The following is a 12,210-nucleotide window of genomic DNA, read 5'->3' on the forward strand; positions in this document are numbered from 1 at the left end:
CAGGAGCCCTCATGGCAAAAATGCTTTCTGCCCTGGATTCCACATGCATAGGGTGCATTTATCAGATGATGTGCACACCCTCTGGCCCGGTCACCTATTGCTGTGTCGATTCCCAGGGCTGACTCAGCTTATCTGGCTGGCTTAGCTGGGCCATCCCCTTCCTAAAACCATGTGGCAGCCAAAGGTAGAGGAAGGACAACTGCTCTGCATCAGTTCATCTGCTGCAAAACTATAAGACTGAAAAAATTGCCTTTTACTTTTTTGAGGAAGGAGTTGAAATGACAGCTTTTGGTTCTTCCATGTCCTATACTGTTTACTTTTTTAAAAAGGAGACAGCTCTGGTCCTGAAACCAGGGCACTCTAATTATGATGGGAACAGTTGTTCTCAGGGCTCTTGCCTGACTCTGTCTCTGCATTGTGTCCCCTGGGACTTCAGCCTCCCTGGTCAACCTGCATTCGCCTTGTTCTGTGGTGGGATGAGGAGGGACTCTGTCCTGTCCTGTGACTTAGGTGTCTCTTCTGATGCAGGCAATGATACCACAATGACAACTCCATAATGTTCACAATCTTAAACCATTGGACATATCTGTCACTTCTCTTTCTACTAGTGAAGAGTCAAGGGTAGGAAAGGATTATGCAGCTTTGCTAAATTCAGGGTGTGCAAATAGGGCACTATGTCCTTTGCTAAAAACTTAAGAAGTAGCAGGATAAGTTGGGAATTGAAGATGATCTAGTCCATGGTTTTCCACCCTGACTACAAAGTTGCCTGGAGAAATGTTGGAATATTTATAGCAGACCTCACCCTCAGAGAAAGAGAGTAACTCCACTGCCTTCCCTTCAAGACAGAGCCTGGGCACTTGTATCCTTTTAAATCTCTCCAAGAAGATTCTGAGCTCTACCACTCTTTTCTCCATCCATGGTCATTTGCATTCAGAAGTCTCATGATGATGACTCCAGGCTGGCCACTGAGGGTCAATTAGAAGGAATAAAAAAATGGCGAGTACTGTGGAATGGATTTTTGCCCTTCTGTAGGACCACAGAGTTCATCTGAATGTCAGTGTCTTGCTTTCAAGCCTCTTAAGCAGCTGCTCCTTGGCCTTGACATACCTTAGTTTTTTCATCTGTCATATAAAAATATTACCTGCCTCATCTATTAGAAAGAGGTGCTTTGAGATTGAAAGGTAGACCCTCTGTGAGTAGGTGTGTGGGTGGTACATTTTTCTTGAAAAGAGGGAATGACCATCGGAGGTGAGGTGGTGAAGTATAAAAAGAAAGTGGGGATGGGAGGTGGGCCCCTGGCAACCATCCAGGTGGACAGCCTGGGAGATGGAGTACAAGAAAGTTCAAGGTGGTTGAACCTGCAGAGGAAGGAAGGAAGGGAGAAAAAGGCCACAAGCAGGGGTCATTGTTTGCCAGTTGTAGTCAATTCTTTGAGAGATGTGACTAAAGTAAACCATGAAGAAAAAAAAGGTAAATGAAGGAAAACAGATTTGAGTCCTACAACCGATTTTGTTCTTGAAAGTACCTGGAGGAACAGATACAGAAGGTAGAAAGCAGAGATAACTTCCATTGGGCATGGGTATGTGGTAGGGGAATAGGTGTTAGGAAGACCCTCTCTATTCTAGGGCTGGTGTGTGTTAGGCCCATGGCCAAGAAAGATCTGCTGTAGAGAGTATGGGTTTTGTTCTCACAAATTGAATGAGTGCTGGGGCTTATGTTCTGCTGTCTTATCCCTACAAACAGAAAATTTAAGGAGGGTGTCACATCAACCGGGACATCAAGTTCACTTTGAGCATTGAGAAGAAAAGCAGAATCCGAATTCTTGAGGAAACTGTGAAGGGAGTCACTGAAATATCTCGGGGCCAAATCTTCAGGAGTGGGATGGGTGAATGCAGAAGGCTTTGATTATCCCAGTCAAAGTATTTCCTCCGAAGGTAGGAATATCCTTGATCTAAAAGGAATTTAGGTCATTCCAGCCAGGAGGAGTCAGATCCAAGTACTTAAGATCAAGCCTCAATTTTGGGAGGCACGTATGGTTGGCACTTTCAAAAAAATTGGCATGTAAGGAGAATTGGAGCTAAGCAGGCTACCCATGCCCAGAATATGTAACAGCTACCTGAGATGGTATCAGAAGCAAAGGCACTAAAAGAATTTATGAAGAAAGCAGGTAGATAAAGGTTAAAATGAGGAATTTCCTAGGGTGTGTGGAGAAAATTTTTAAATAAATAAAGAATAAGTAATAAATCTATAAGGAGAAGGTGGCTTCTATTAAAGAAAGAAGCTAGTAAAAGTGAAGATCGAGTGAGCCATGAAAGTATTCAAGGGAGAAACTGACAGGAGCTAGAAAGGGTGAAAGTGCCCCAGCAAGACTTGCAGGCAAGCATATTATCAGTCAGGGAGGATAAAGGAGAGAAAGGGGAAAGGAGAATGTCTATTCAACTTCAGGAAAGGCAGAACAAAGCAGAAAACTTAGCTCAAAATGAGAGTTTTGGGGACAATCTGTGTTGCTATAAATGAGTTCACAGATAAAAACGCATTTATAGAGAGATTAAACATGCATTAAAAGGACCATGCCAATGTTTGGTTGTTTTTATTCTGATTTTTAAATTTTATATATTTATTGAAGAAAAATTGACAAGCACAAAAGATATGAAAATCAGTTGCCTATTATCACACAACTACAAAGCAACCTCTATGACCGTTTGGGAGTATAATCGTCCAACACTTTAAATTTTAGTGCACAGTTCTGTATAATATGATACATATGCTTTTGAATGTGTTTTGGTTATTATAACATAAGAGTGGCATATATAATCTCTTTTCAGAACATATCTATAACATTTATGAAGTATTTTCAAAAATATATTTTGGACTTTCACTCCTGAGAACATGGAGTAGACATACTTTTCCTCTTTTCTCCTGCTAAGTACAATAAAAAAAAAAAAACCTTGGACATTATAAATAAAACAAACATAAGAAGACTACAAAAGGTGTTAGGGAAAGGGCAAATTGGCCAGGGATCTTAGAACCTAATGAATAACATAGCAAGGTGTTCCCTGGGTTTTCTTTTTGTTTCATATATTCCAAATTTGGAATAGAAAAGGCTAGCAACTTGAAATGCCAACTCTGCTATTTTGAATCTGCAGTGGACCCCAGAAAATTCATGTCCTTTATTTCTCATTCAATGTTGCTGGCTGGGATTTTGATTGTTCCGATGGAGATGTGACCCACCCAATTGTGGATGGTAACTTTTGATCAGATAGCTTCCATGGAGTTCTGACTCCACTCATTAATCCTTTAAAAGAGGAAGGATTTTGGAAAGAGTCCCTTTAGTAGAGCCAAGAGAAAGCCAGCAGATGCCGCCGTGTTTGCCATGTGCCCTTCCAGCTGACAGAGAAATGCTGAACATCATCAGCCTTCTTGAACCAAGGTATCTTTCCGTAGATGCCTTAGATTGGACATTGTGCTGGTTTGAAAGGATGTACATACCCTAGAAAAGCCATATTTTAATCAAAATCCCATTTCATAGAGGCAGAATAATCCCTATTAAATATTGTATGCTTGAATCTATAATTAGATCATCTCCCTGGAGATGTAACTCAATCAAGAGTGGTTGTTAAGATGGATTAGGGGAAATGTGTCTCCACCCATTTGGGTGGGTCTTGGTTAGTTTACTGGAATCCTATAAAAGAGAACGACAAGAGAGAAAGCCAGAAGATTCAGAGAGAACAGAGAATGCTGCAGCACCACAAAGCAGAGAGTCCACGAGACAGCAGCGCTTTGGAGATAAAGAAGGAAAACACCTCCCTGGGAGCTTCATGAAACAGGAAGCCAGGAGAGAAAGCTAGCAGATGATGCCGTGTTCACCACGTGCCTTTCCAGATGAGAGAGAAACCCTAATCATATTTGCCATGTGCCATTCCACTTGAGAGAGAAACTCTGAACTTCGTTGCCTTCTAGAATCAAAGTATCTTTCACTGGATGGCTTGGATTGGGCGTTTCTATAGACTTTGTTTTAATTGGGACATCTTCTCAGCCTTAAAAGTGTAAACTAGCAACTTATTAAATTCCCCTTTTAAAAGCCATTCCATTTCTGATATATTGCATTCCAGCAGCTACCAAACTAGAACAGACATTTCTATAAACTTGTTTTAATTTGGAACATTTTCTCAGCCTTAGAATTATGAACTAGCATTATTAGCTTGCCCTTTTTATTCCATTTCTGTTATATTGAATTCTGGCAGCTAGTAGACTAGAACACCTACAAAGACACAGATAACAACAACAAAAAAAAGCCCAATAAAAGTCTATCTAGTCAAAAGACCAAAAATGGGCATCCCAATAAGGAGACAACTTTAAGGCTATACTGCTATACTGCCAAACACCATACAAAGCTGGGACCCTATCCTCACCCATACCTACAAAGCCTGAGTTGGGAGCCTAGAATTCCTTCCTTAACTGTAAGTACACACCACAAACACCCTACTTCCACCAAGAAGGTTCACAGAAGGCTGAGCAGGGACCGTGACTTCCACCCACACCTTGCAGCAATGAGGTACCTCTTCCTCACCCAAGTAAGGTGGTATCAGAGGAGGCCTTCTGGGGATAAAGAGCTTTCACCACTGTCCAGAGGTAAAGGGAATATCCCCAACCCTATAGTGCCAGGGGAGCAACAAAGCATTCCTACCACGCTCAGCAGGGAGATATCAATGAAGGTCTAGTTGGGAGCTAGACCTCCAGACCATTCAGCAGGAATGAGGAGACCCTTGCCTATGGTGTCAATGGAGGTTCAGTGAGGAACCTAAACTTCTACCCACACCTGGCACTATAAGGCAGCACACTTGCTTTCCTCTTCCAGAGTGGTCTCAATGAAGCCAAATAAACAGGTTTTCAATAAGATCAGAATTTCATGGTACTTAAAATGTCCAGATTTCGATAGAAAATCAGTAAATATACCAAGAACAAGGCAGATCTCAAACTGAATGAAAACACAAAATCAACAGAAACTAACACCAATATGACAGAGATGATAGAACTAACTGCCAAAATTTTTAAATGCTTCACTGAGCAATTTTGAACATGTTTAAAACAATAAAAAAAAAAGGCCTGAGCAAAGAAATATAGAGCTTTGGAAGATAAATAGGATAAATGTAAAGGGAATCAAGTGGAATTTTTAGAACTTAAAAATACAATAACTGAAATTTAAAAAACTCAGTTTGGACTTATTCACAGAATGAAGGAAACAGAGTGAGGAATCAGGAAACCTGAGGATAGAACAGTAGGAATTATATAATCCGAACATCAGAAAGTCGACCAAAAAAAAAAAAAAAATGAGCAGAGCCTTGGAGATCTGTGGGACTATAAGAAAAGATTACCATTCATATCATTAGAATCTCAGGAGAGGATAAACAGGGTGGGGCTGCAAACATACTGGAAGAAACAATAATTGAAAACTTTTCAAATTTGGCAAAACCAAGTAAGATGTTGAGTGAACATCAATAAGGAAAATCATAGAGAAATTCGTACCAAAACACATCACAGTCAACGTTCTGAAAACTAAGGACAAAAAATATTGAAAACAGCAAAAGTGAAATGACTTCTTACCCATACTAGAAAACCAATTTGAAAGATGGAGGATTTATCATGAGAAACAATGGAACCAAGAAGAAAGTGGCACACGTACTGGAAGAAAAGGGTTGTCAACCCAGAATCTTAAATCCAGTGAAAATATCTTACAGGAATAAAGAGGAAAACTGAGATATTCTCAGAGGAAGGAATACCAAGAGAATTTGTTGCCTGAACACCTACCCTAACAGGATGTCTAAAAGCAGTTCTGTAAACATAAAGGAATGATAAAACAAGTTACCATAGAACATTAGAAAGGAAGAAATAACGGTGAGCAAGTATATGGGTGTTTTGGTTGGTAAGGCTGCCAGAATGCAGTATACCAGAAATAGACTGGTTTTTAACAATGGGGATTTATTAGCTTACAATTTACCATTCTAAGGCCATGAAAATGTCCAAATTAAGGCATCAACAGGACAATACCTTCTCTGAAGACCAGTTACTGGCAAACTTGGGCTCTGTCAGATAGCAAGGCACAAGGCGATGGTCTTTTGCTCCTGGTTTCTTTACTTTCAGCTTCTGGCTTCAGTGGCTCCCTCTTTGTTTTCTGTGGGCTCTCTCTTAGCTACACTGGGGCTTTTCTCTCTGTTGTGTGTGTATGTGTTTGTGTGTGTGTGTGTGTGTGATATTTATCCTCTTATAAAGAACCACAATAAGAGAATTAAGACTCACCTGAAAGGCAGGTCACAGTGGCTCAGCAAGCAAGAATGCTCACCTGCCATGCCAGAGGACCCGGGTTCAATCCCGGTGCCTGCCCATTGTAAAAAAAGACCCACCTGAAATAACCGAATTAAAAAGTTCCACCTACAGGATGGTGTGATGGTGGCTGAGTGGCAGAATTCTCACCTGTCATTGCAGAGACCCGGTTCAATTGCCGGTGCCTGTCCTGGCAAAAAAAAAAAAAAAAAAGTCCTGCCTACAATAGGTCTATACCTACAGGAATGGATTAAAACAACATGATCTTTTTTGAGGTACATAACAACTTTACACCAATACAATTGCTAAGGACAATAGACTCTTCTTCTCATTCTGAATTTTCTAAGTTATGTTTGATGGCTAAAGCAAAAATGATAGCACTGATACGGTTGTAAACATATATAGAGGAAATATTTAAGATAATTTTAAAGAGATGAGAGTAAAAGAATACAAAGGGAGGTTCCGTTTCTACACCTTGCTGGAACTGCTAAAATAGATGACACTAGAACATTATGATAAATTATGATTATATAATGTAATACTTTGAGAAACCACTAAAAATTTATACAAAGAGATATACTCAAAAAACACTAGATAAATCAAAATGGAATTCTAAAATACATTCAAGGAGCTGTAAGAAGGCAGTACAAAAAAAGAGAAACAAAAAGCAAAGGAACTAAAAAGAAAGAGGGATGGTATATAATGATAAAAGGGTCAATTCACCAATAAGACAGTAATCCTAAATGTGTATGCACCAAACAATAGAGCTGAAAAAAATATGTGAAGCAAAAGCTTATAAAACTGAAAGCAGAAATGAATAAATCCACAGTTATAGTTACAGATTTCAGCACTCCTCTCTCAACAACTGATGGAACAACTAGACAGAAGACCAGTAGGGACAAGGAAGAACTCAACAACCCCATCACCCAACAAGATCTGATCTATGTTTCTAGAATACTCCACTCAACAAGAGCTGCTAGAATACACATTCCTTTCAAATGACAGCATAACATATACCAAATAGAACCCATAGTTGTCCATAAAAACGCAACAAATTTAAATGAATTGAAATAGAGTTTGTTCACAACCACAATGGAATCAAACAGGAAATCAGTAATAAAAGAAACCAAAAATCTCAAAATACCTGAAAACTAAACAATATACACTACTAAATAATCCATGGTTATTAGAAGACATCTCAAGGGAAATAAAAATATATATATTTAACTGAAAGAAAATGAAAATACAGCATATCAGAATTTATGGGACTCAGCTAAACAGTGGTGAGAAATAAATTTATAGTACTAAATGCATACATGTAATCTAAGCTTTCACCTCAAGAATCAAGAAAATGAGGGCAAAATAAAAACAAAGTAAAAAGAAGGAATGAAATAATAAATATGAGGGCAGAAATCAGTGAAATTGAAAATTAAAACAGTAGAGAAAAATGAATCAAACCAAAAACTTGTTCTTTGAAAAGATAAATAAAATCGATGAACTTCTAACAAAACTGTATAAAGAAGGTACTGAAAAAAAACAAATAGCTAATATCAGGAATATAAAAAGGATGTTACTACAGGCTTTGCAGACATCAATAAGATAATAAGGAAATACTACAAACAACTTTATACACATACATTTTATAACTTAGAAGAAATGAGCCAATTCCTCAAAAACACCAACTATCTCATTATATGAAATGAACAATTCAAGTATAACTATTAAGAAAATTGAATTCATTATTTAAAAACTCCAAAAAAGGAAATCTTCAGGGTTAAATGGTTTTACTGGAGAATTCTACCAAATGTTTAAAGATGAATTAACACCTCTACATAATCTCTTTCAGAAAATAAAAGTGAAGGAAATACTTTCCAATTCACTTTATGAAACTAGGATTAACTGGATATCAAAATCAAACAAAGATAGTATAAAAAGATAATAAACTACAGAACAATAACCATCATAAATATAGATTAGATGCAAAACTCCCTAACAAAACATTAGCAAATAGAATTCAGAAATATTTAAAAGAATTATACACCATGACCAAGTGGAGTTAATTCCAGGGATGCAGAAAATTAATCAATGTAATTCATCATATAACAGGCTAAAGAAGAAAAATGCGATTATATCATTCAATGCAAAAGAAAAGCATTCAACAAAACTGAAAACCCAGTCATGATAAAATTCTCAGAAAAATAGCTCTCGAGAGGAACTTCCTCTACTTGATAGAGTGCCCATAAAAACTCATAGCAAGCATTATACTAAATGGAGGACTGAACGCTTTCCCCCTAAATTGGGAGCAAGATAAGAATGTTTGCTCTTATCACTCTTCTTCAATTCAGTGTTGGATGTTCTAGGCCATGAAATAAAAGAAGAAAAGGAAATAAAAGGCAAACAGATTAGAAAAGAAGAAATAAAACTGTCACTATTTGCATATGACATGATTAGCTACAAAGAAAATCCCAAGGAATCTACAAAACAAACTCCTAAAACTAATAAGTGAGTTTATTAAGGTCTTAGGATATAAGATAAACAAAGAAAAGTCAATTTTATATCTGTTTACTAGTAATGATCATGTGGATGCCAAAGTCAAAAATAAAAATCATTTACGATAACCTAGAATAAAATGAAATATCTAAGTTTAAATGTAGCAAAACATGTACATGACTTGTATGATGTCTATAAATATTGTTGAAGAAATCAAAGTTCTAACTAAATGGTGAGACATATCATGTTCATAGTTTGTATGATTCAATATAGTGAAAATATCAATTCTCCCCAAATTGATAAACAGCTTTAATGTGATTCCTGTAAAAATCTCAGCAAGATTATTTGTAGATATATACAAGATTATCAGACATTTTACAGAAAGGCAAAGGAGCTGGAATAGCTAAAACAATTTTGAAAATGAAGAGTAAGGTGGAAGGAATCCTACCTGATATCAAGATATATTATATAACAATGGTAATCAAGGTCATGTGTTTCTGGTAGAGGAGTAGATGCATAGATGGTTGGGAGGGAATGGAGAAACAAAAATAGACCTAAACAATTATGCCAAATTAATATTTGACAAAGGGGCAAAAACAATTTGATGAAGGAAAGGTACCCTTTTCACCAAATGGTACTGGAGCAATTAGACATCCATAGGAAAAAAAAAATTACCTAAGTCTCACACCTTATGCAAAAATCAACACAAAATAGATCAGAGACTTAATGTGAAATGTAAAAGTATTAAAAAAACTTAAAACCACACAGGATAAAATTTTAGAGGCTAAAACTAGGGATGCAGTTCTTAGATTGTAATCACAGGCCATAAAAGGAAAAATTTTAAAAATTTGAATTCACCAAAATTATTAACTTTTGCCTTGCAAAAAAAACCCTGTTAACAAGGATAAGAAGACAAGCCCATCAACTGGGAAGAATATTGTCACACTACATAAATGACAATGGATTAATATCTAGAATATATAAGGAACTCTTAAAACTCAACTGTACCCTCATACATTACTGGTGGAAATATAAATCTGTGCCGCAACTTTGGAAAGCAGTTTAGTAGTTCCTCAATAAAAGTAAGCATAGAATTGCCATTTGATCCAGCAGTTCCACACTTAGATGTGTATATGTACATTCCATTCCTAGGTATATACATATATATATATATTACATACATGCATATAATATTTATGTATTATATACTCAATAGAATTGAAGACATATAAAATACAGAACGTGCATATGAATATTCATGGAAGCATTACTCATAATAGCCAAAAAGTAGAAGCAACCAATTGTCCATCAAATGATGAATAAACAAAATGTTGTATATTTATAGAATGCAATATTATTCAATCATAAAAAGGAATGGAGGGCGGGCCATGATGGCTCAACAGGCAGAGTTCTCACCTGCCATGCTGGAGACCTGGGTTCGATTCCCAGTGCCTGCCCATGAAAAGGAAAAAAAAAAAAAAAGGAATGGAGTACTGATACGTGCCACAACATAGATGAGCCTTGAAAACATTATACTAAGTAGAAGCCAGTTACAAAAGCCGTGCATTCCATTTACATGAAATATCTGGAATAAGCAAACCCATAGAGACAGAAAGCTTGTGGTAGATTGAATTATGTTCCCAATTCAGATGTGTTCTTAATCCACATTCCTGCGGGTGTAAATTCCTTGTAAATAGGACCCCTCGAAGATGTTATTTTAAGTTGTGTCCCAACTGAATGAGGCTGGGTCTTACTCCAGATTACCCAAGGCCTTATAAAGAGAAAAATATGAGAAGCTGGAGAGAGCCACAGGGTGGAGCCAGAAGCTGGAAGTCAATGGGACCCGGAAGAGAAAAGTGATGTTGCCTGTGATGGGAGTCAGGGAAACAAGCCAAGGAAACTCAAGGATCAGGAGTGGCAGCACCAGAATGCTACATGCTTTAGGGAGGAAGCATCACCTCGCTGACATCTCAGTTTTGGACTTCTCCTAGTCTCAAAACCGTGAGCACATCAATCCCATTGTTTAAACCAGACCATCCTGTGGTATGTGTCATAGCAGCCTGGGAAACTACGATGCAGCTTTATTCTAAAGAGCCCCAAACTGGAAACAACCTAGATATCCTTTAATAGATGGATGGCTAAATAGATTATATGGTGCATCCATACCATAAAGTACCACTCAATAATAAAAAAAGGAATGAATTTTTGATAAACACAACAATCTGGATGAATCTCCAGAGAATTATGCCTAGTAAAAAGAGCTAATCCCAAAAGGTTGCATACTATGTGATACTACTTACAAAAATGTTTGCAATGACAAAATTGTAAACTAGCTAACAGATTAGTGGTTGCCATGGGTTAAGAAGGCACTGCATGCAGGAAGGAACATGAAAAGAGCAACAAGAGGTATCCTGGTGATGGAAATGTTTTGTATCTAGATGCATCAATGTCAACATCCTTGTTGTGATATGGGGGACATGGGTAAAGGTACCTGGGATTTCACATTATTTTTTCTTACAACTGAGTGTGAATCCACAAGTATTTTAAATAGGAAGTTTAATTTTTTTTTTTAAAAAAAGGGCGAAAAATATTGAATGGCTGCAAAATATTTCACTACAACAAAATCTCTAAATTATTACCTACATTGGACATTTAGATTGTTTCTTGTTTTTCATAATCTAAATGATGCTGCTGAACCTCTATATCCCAGAAGCTTTACATGTATCTCTCATATTTCCTTTTATATTTTGCCAAGTTGCTTTTTTAGAAGTTTCTACCAAGTTATACTCTCATCAAAAAGAGAGCATAAATGTCTGTCCCAGGATATCTTCATCAAGGATTGAGTGCACATTAGGTTTTTAATCTCTGCTAATTTTGTATATTATATATTTATCAAGAATTCCACTGAAAATCACAAGTCTAAATCAATGACATATATTTTTAAATGAAGTTAAGATGCTATCATTCAGATAGACCTAATTCCCCATTTTTACAAGTACATAAAATACTAAATTTTCAATTTCCTTTACTCAAAAATATTAATATCATTGGGTTTTGATTTTCAAAAATATTTTTCTACTCCATTCTAAATATTTCTGGATTGAAGGATGCTTACTTCTTATGGAAGGCAAGTGCCATCCTACTTACCTAAAGTGATAACAACCAGAATTTTCGGCCTGGATCCTGAGGAGATGCAATAAACATTATTTATATTTGATTCTGTAATCTCAGGAAAGGTATATTGTGTGGCCCACATCTTTGGATTCAAGTTATATACCTTACCTATTCTTTCCTGTGTGTACTCACAGAAATGTCCAATTCTCCATCCTGACAAAGTGACCACATGATTGGCTCTTTGTGTCTTAAAATACTAGCCATCTTCCTGCTCAGGCCTGAAAG

The sequence above is a fragment of the Tamandua tetradactyla genome, chromosome 21 (assembly GCF_023851605.1).
Source record: "Tamandua tetradactyla isolate mTamTet1 chromosome 21, mTamTet1.pri, whole genome shotgun sequence".
In the NCBI taxonomy this organism is placed as follows: domain Eukaryota; kingdom Metazoa; phylum Chordata; class Mammalia; order Pilosa; family Myrmecophagidae; genus Tamandua; species Tamandua tetradactyla.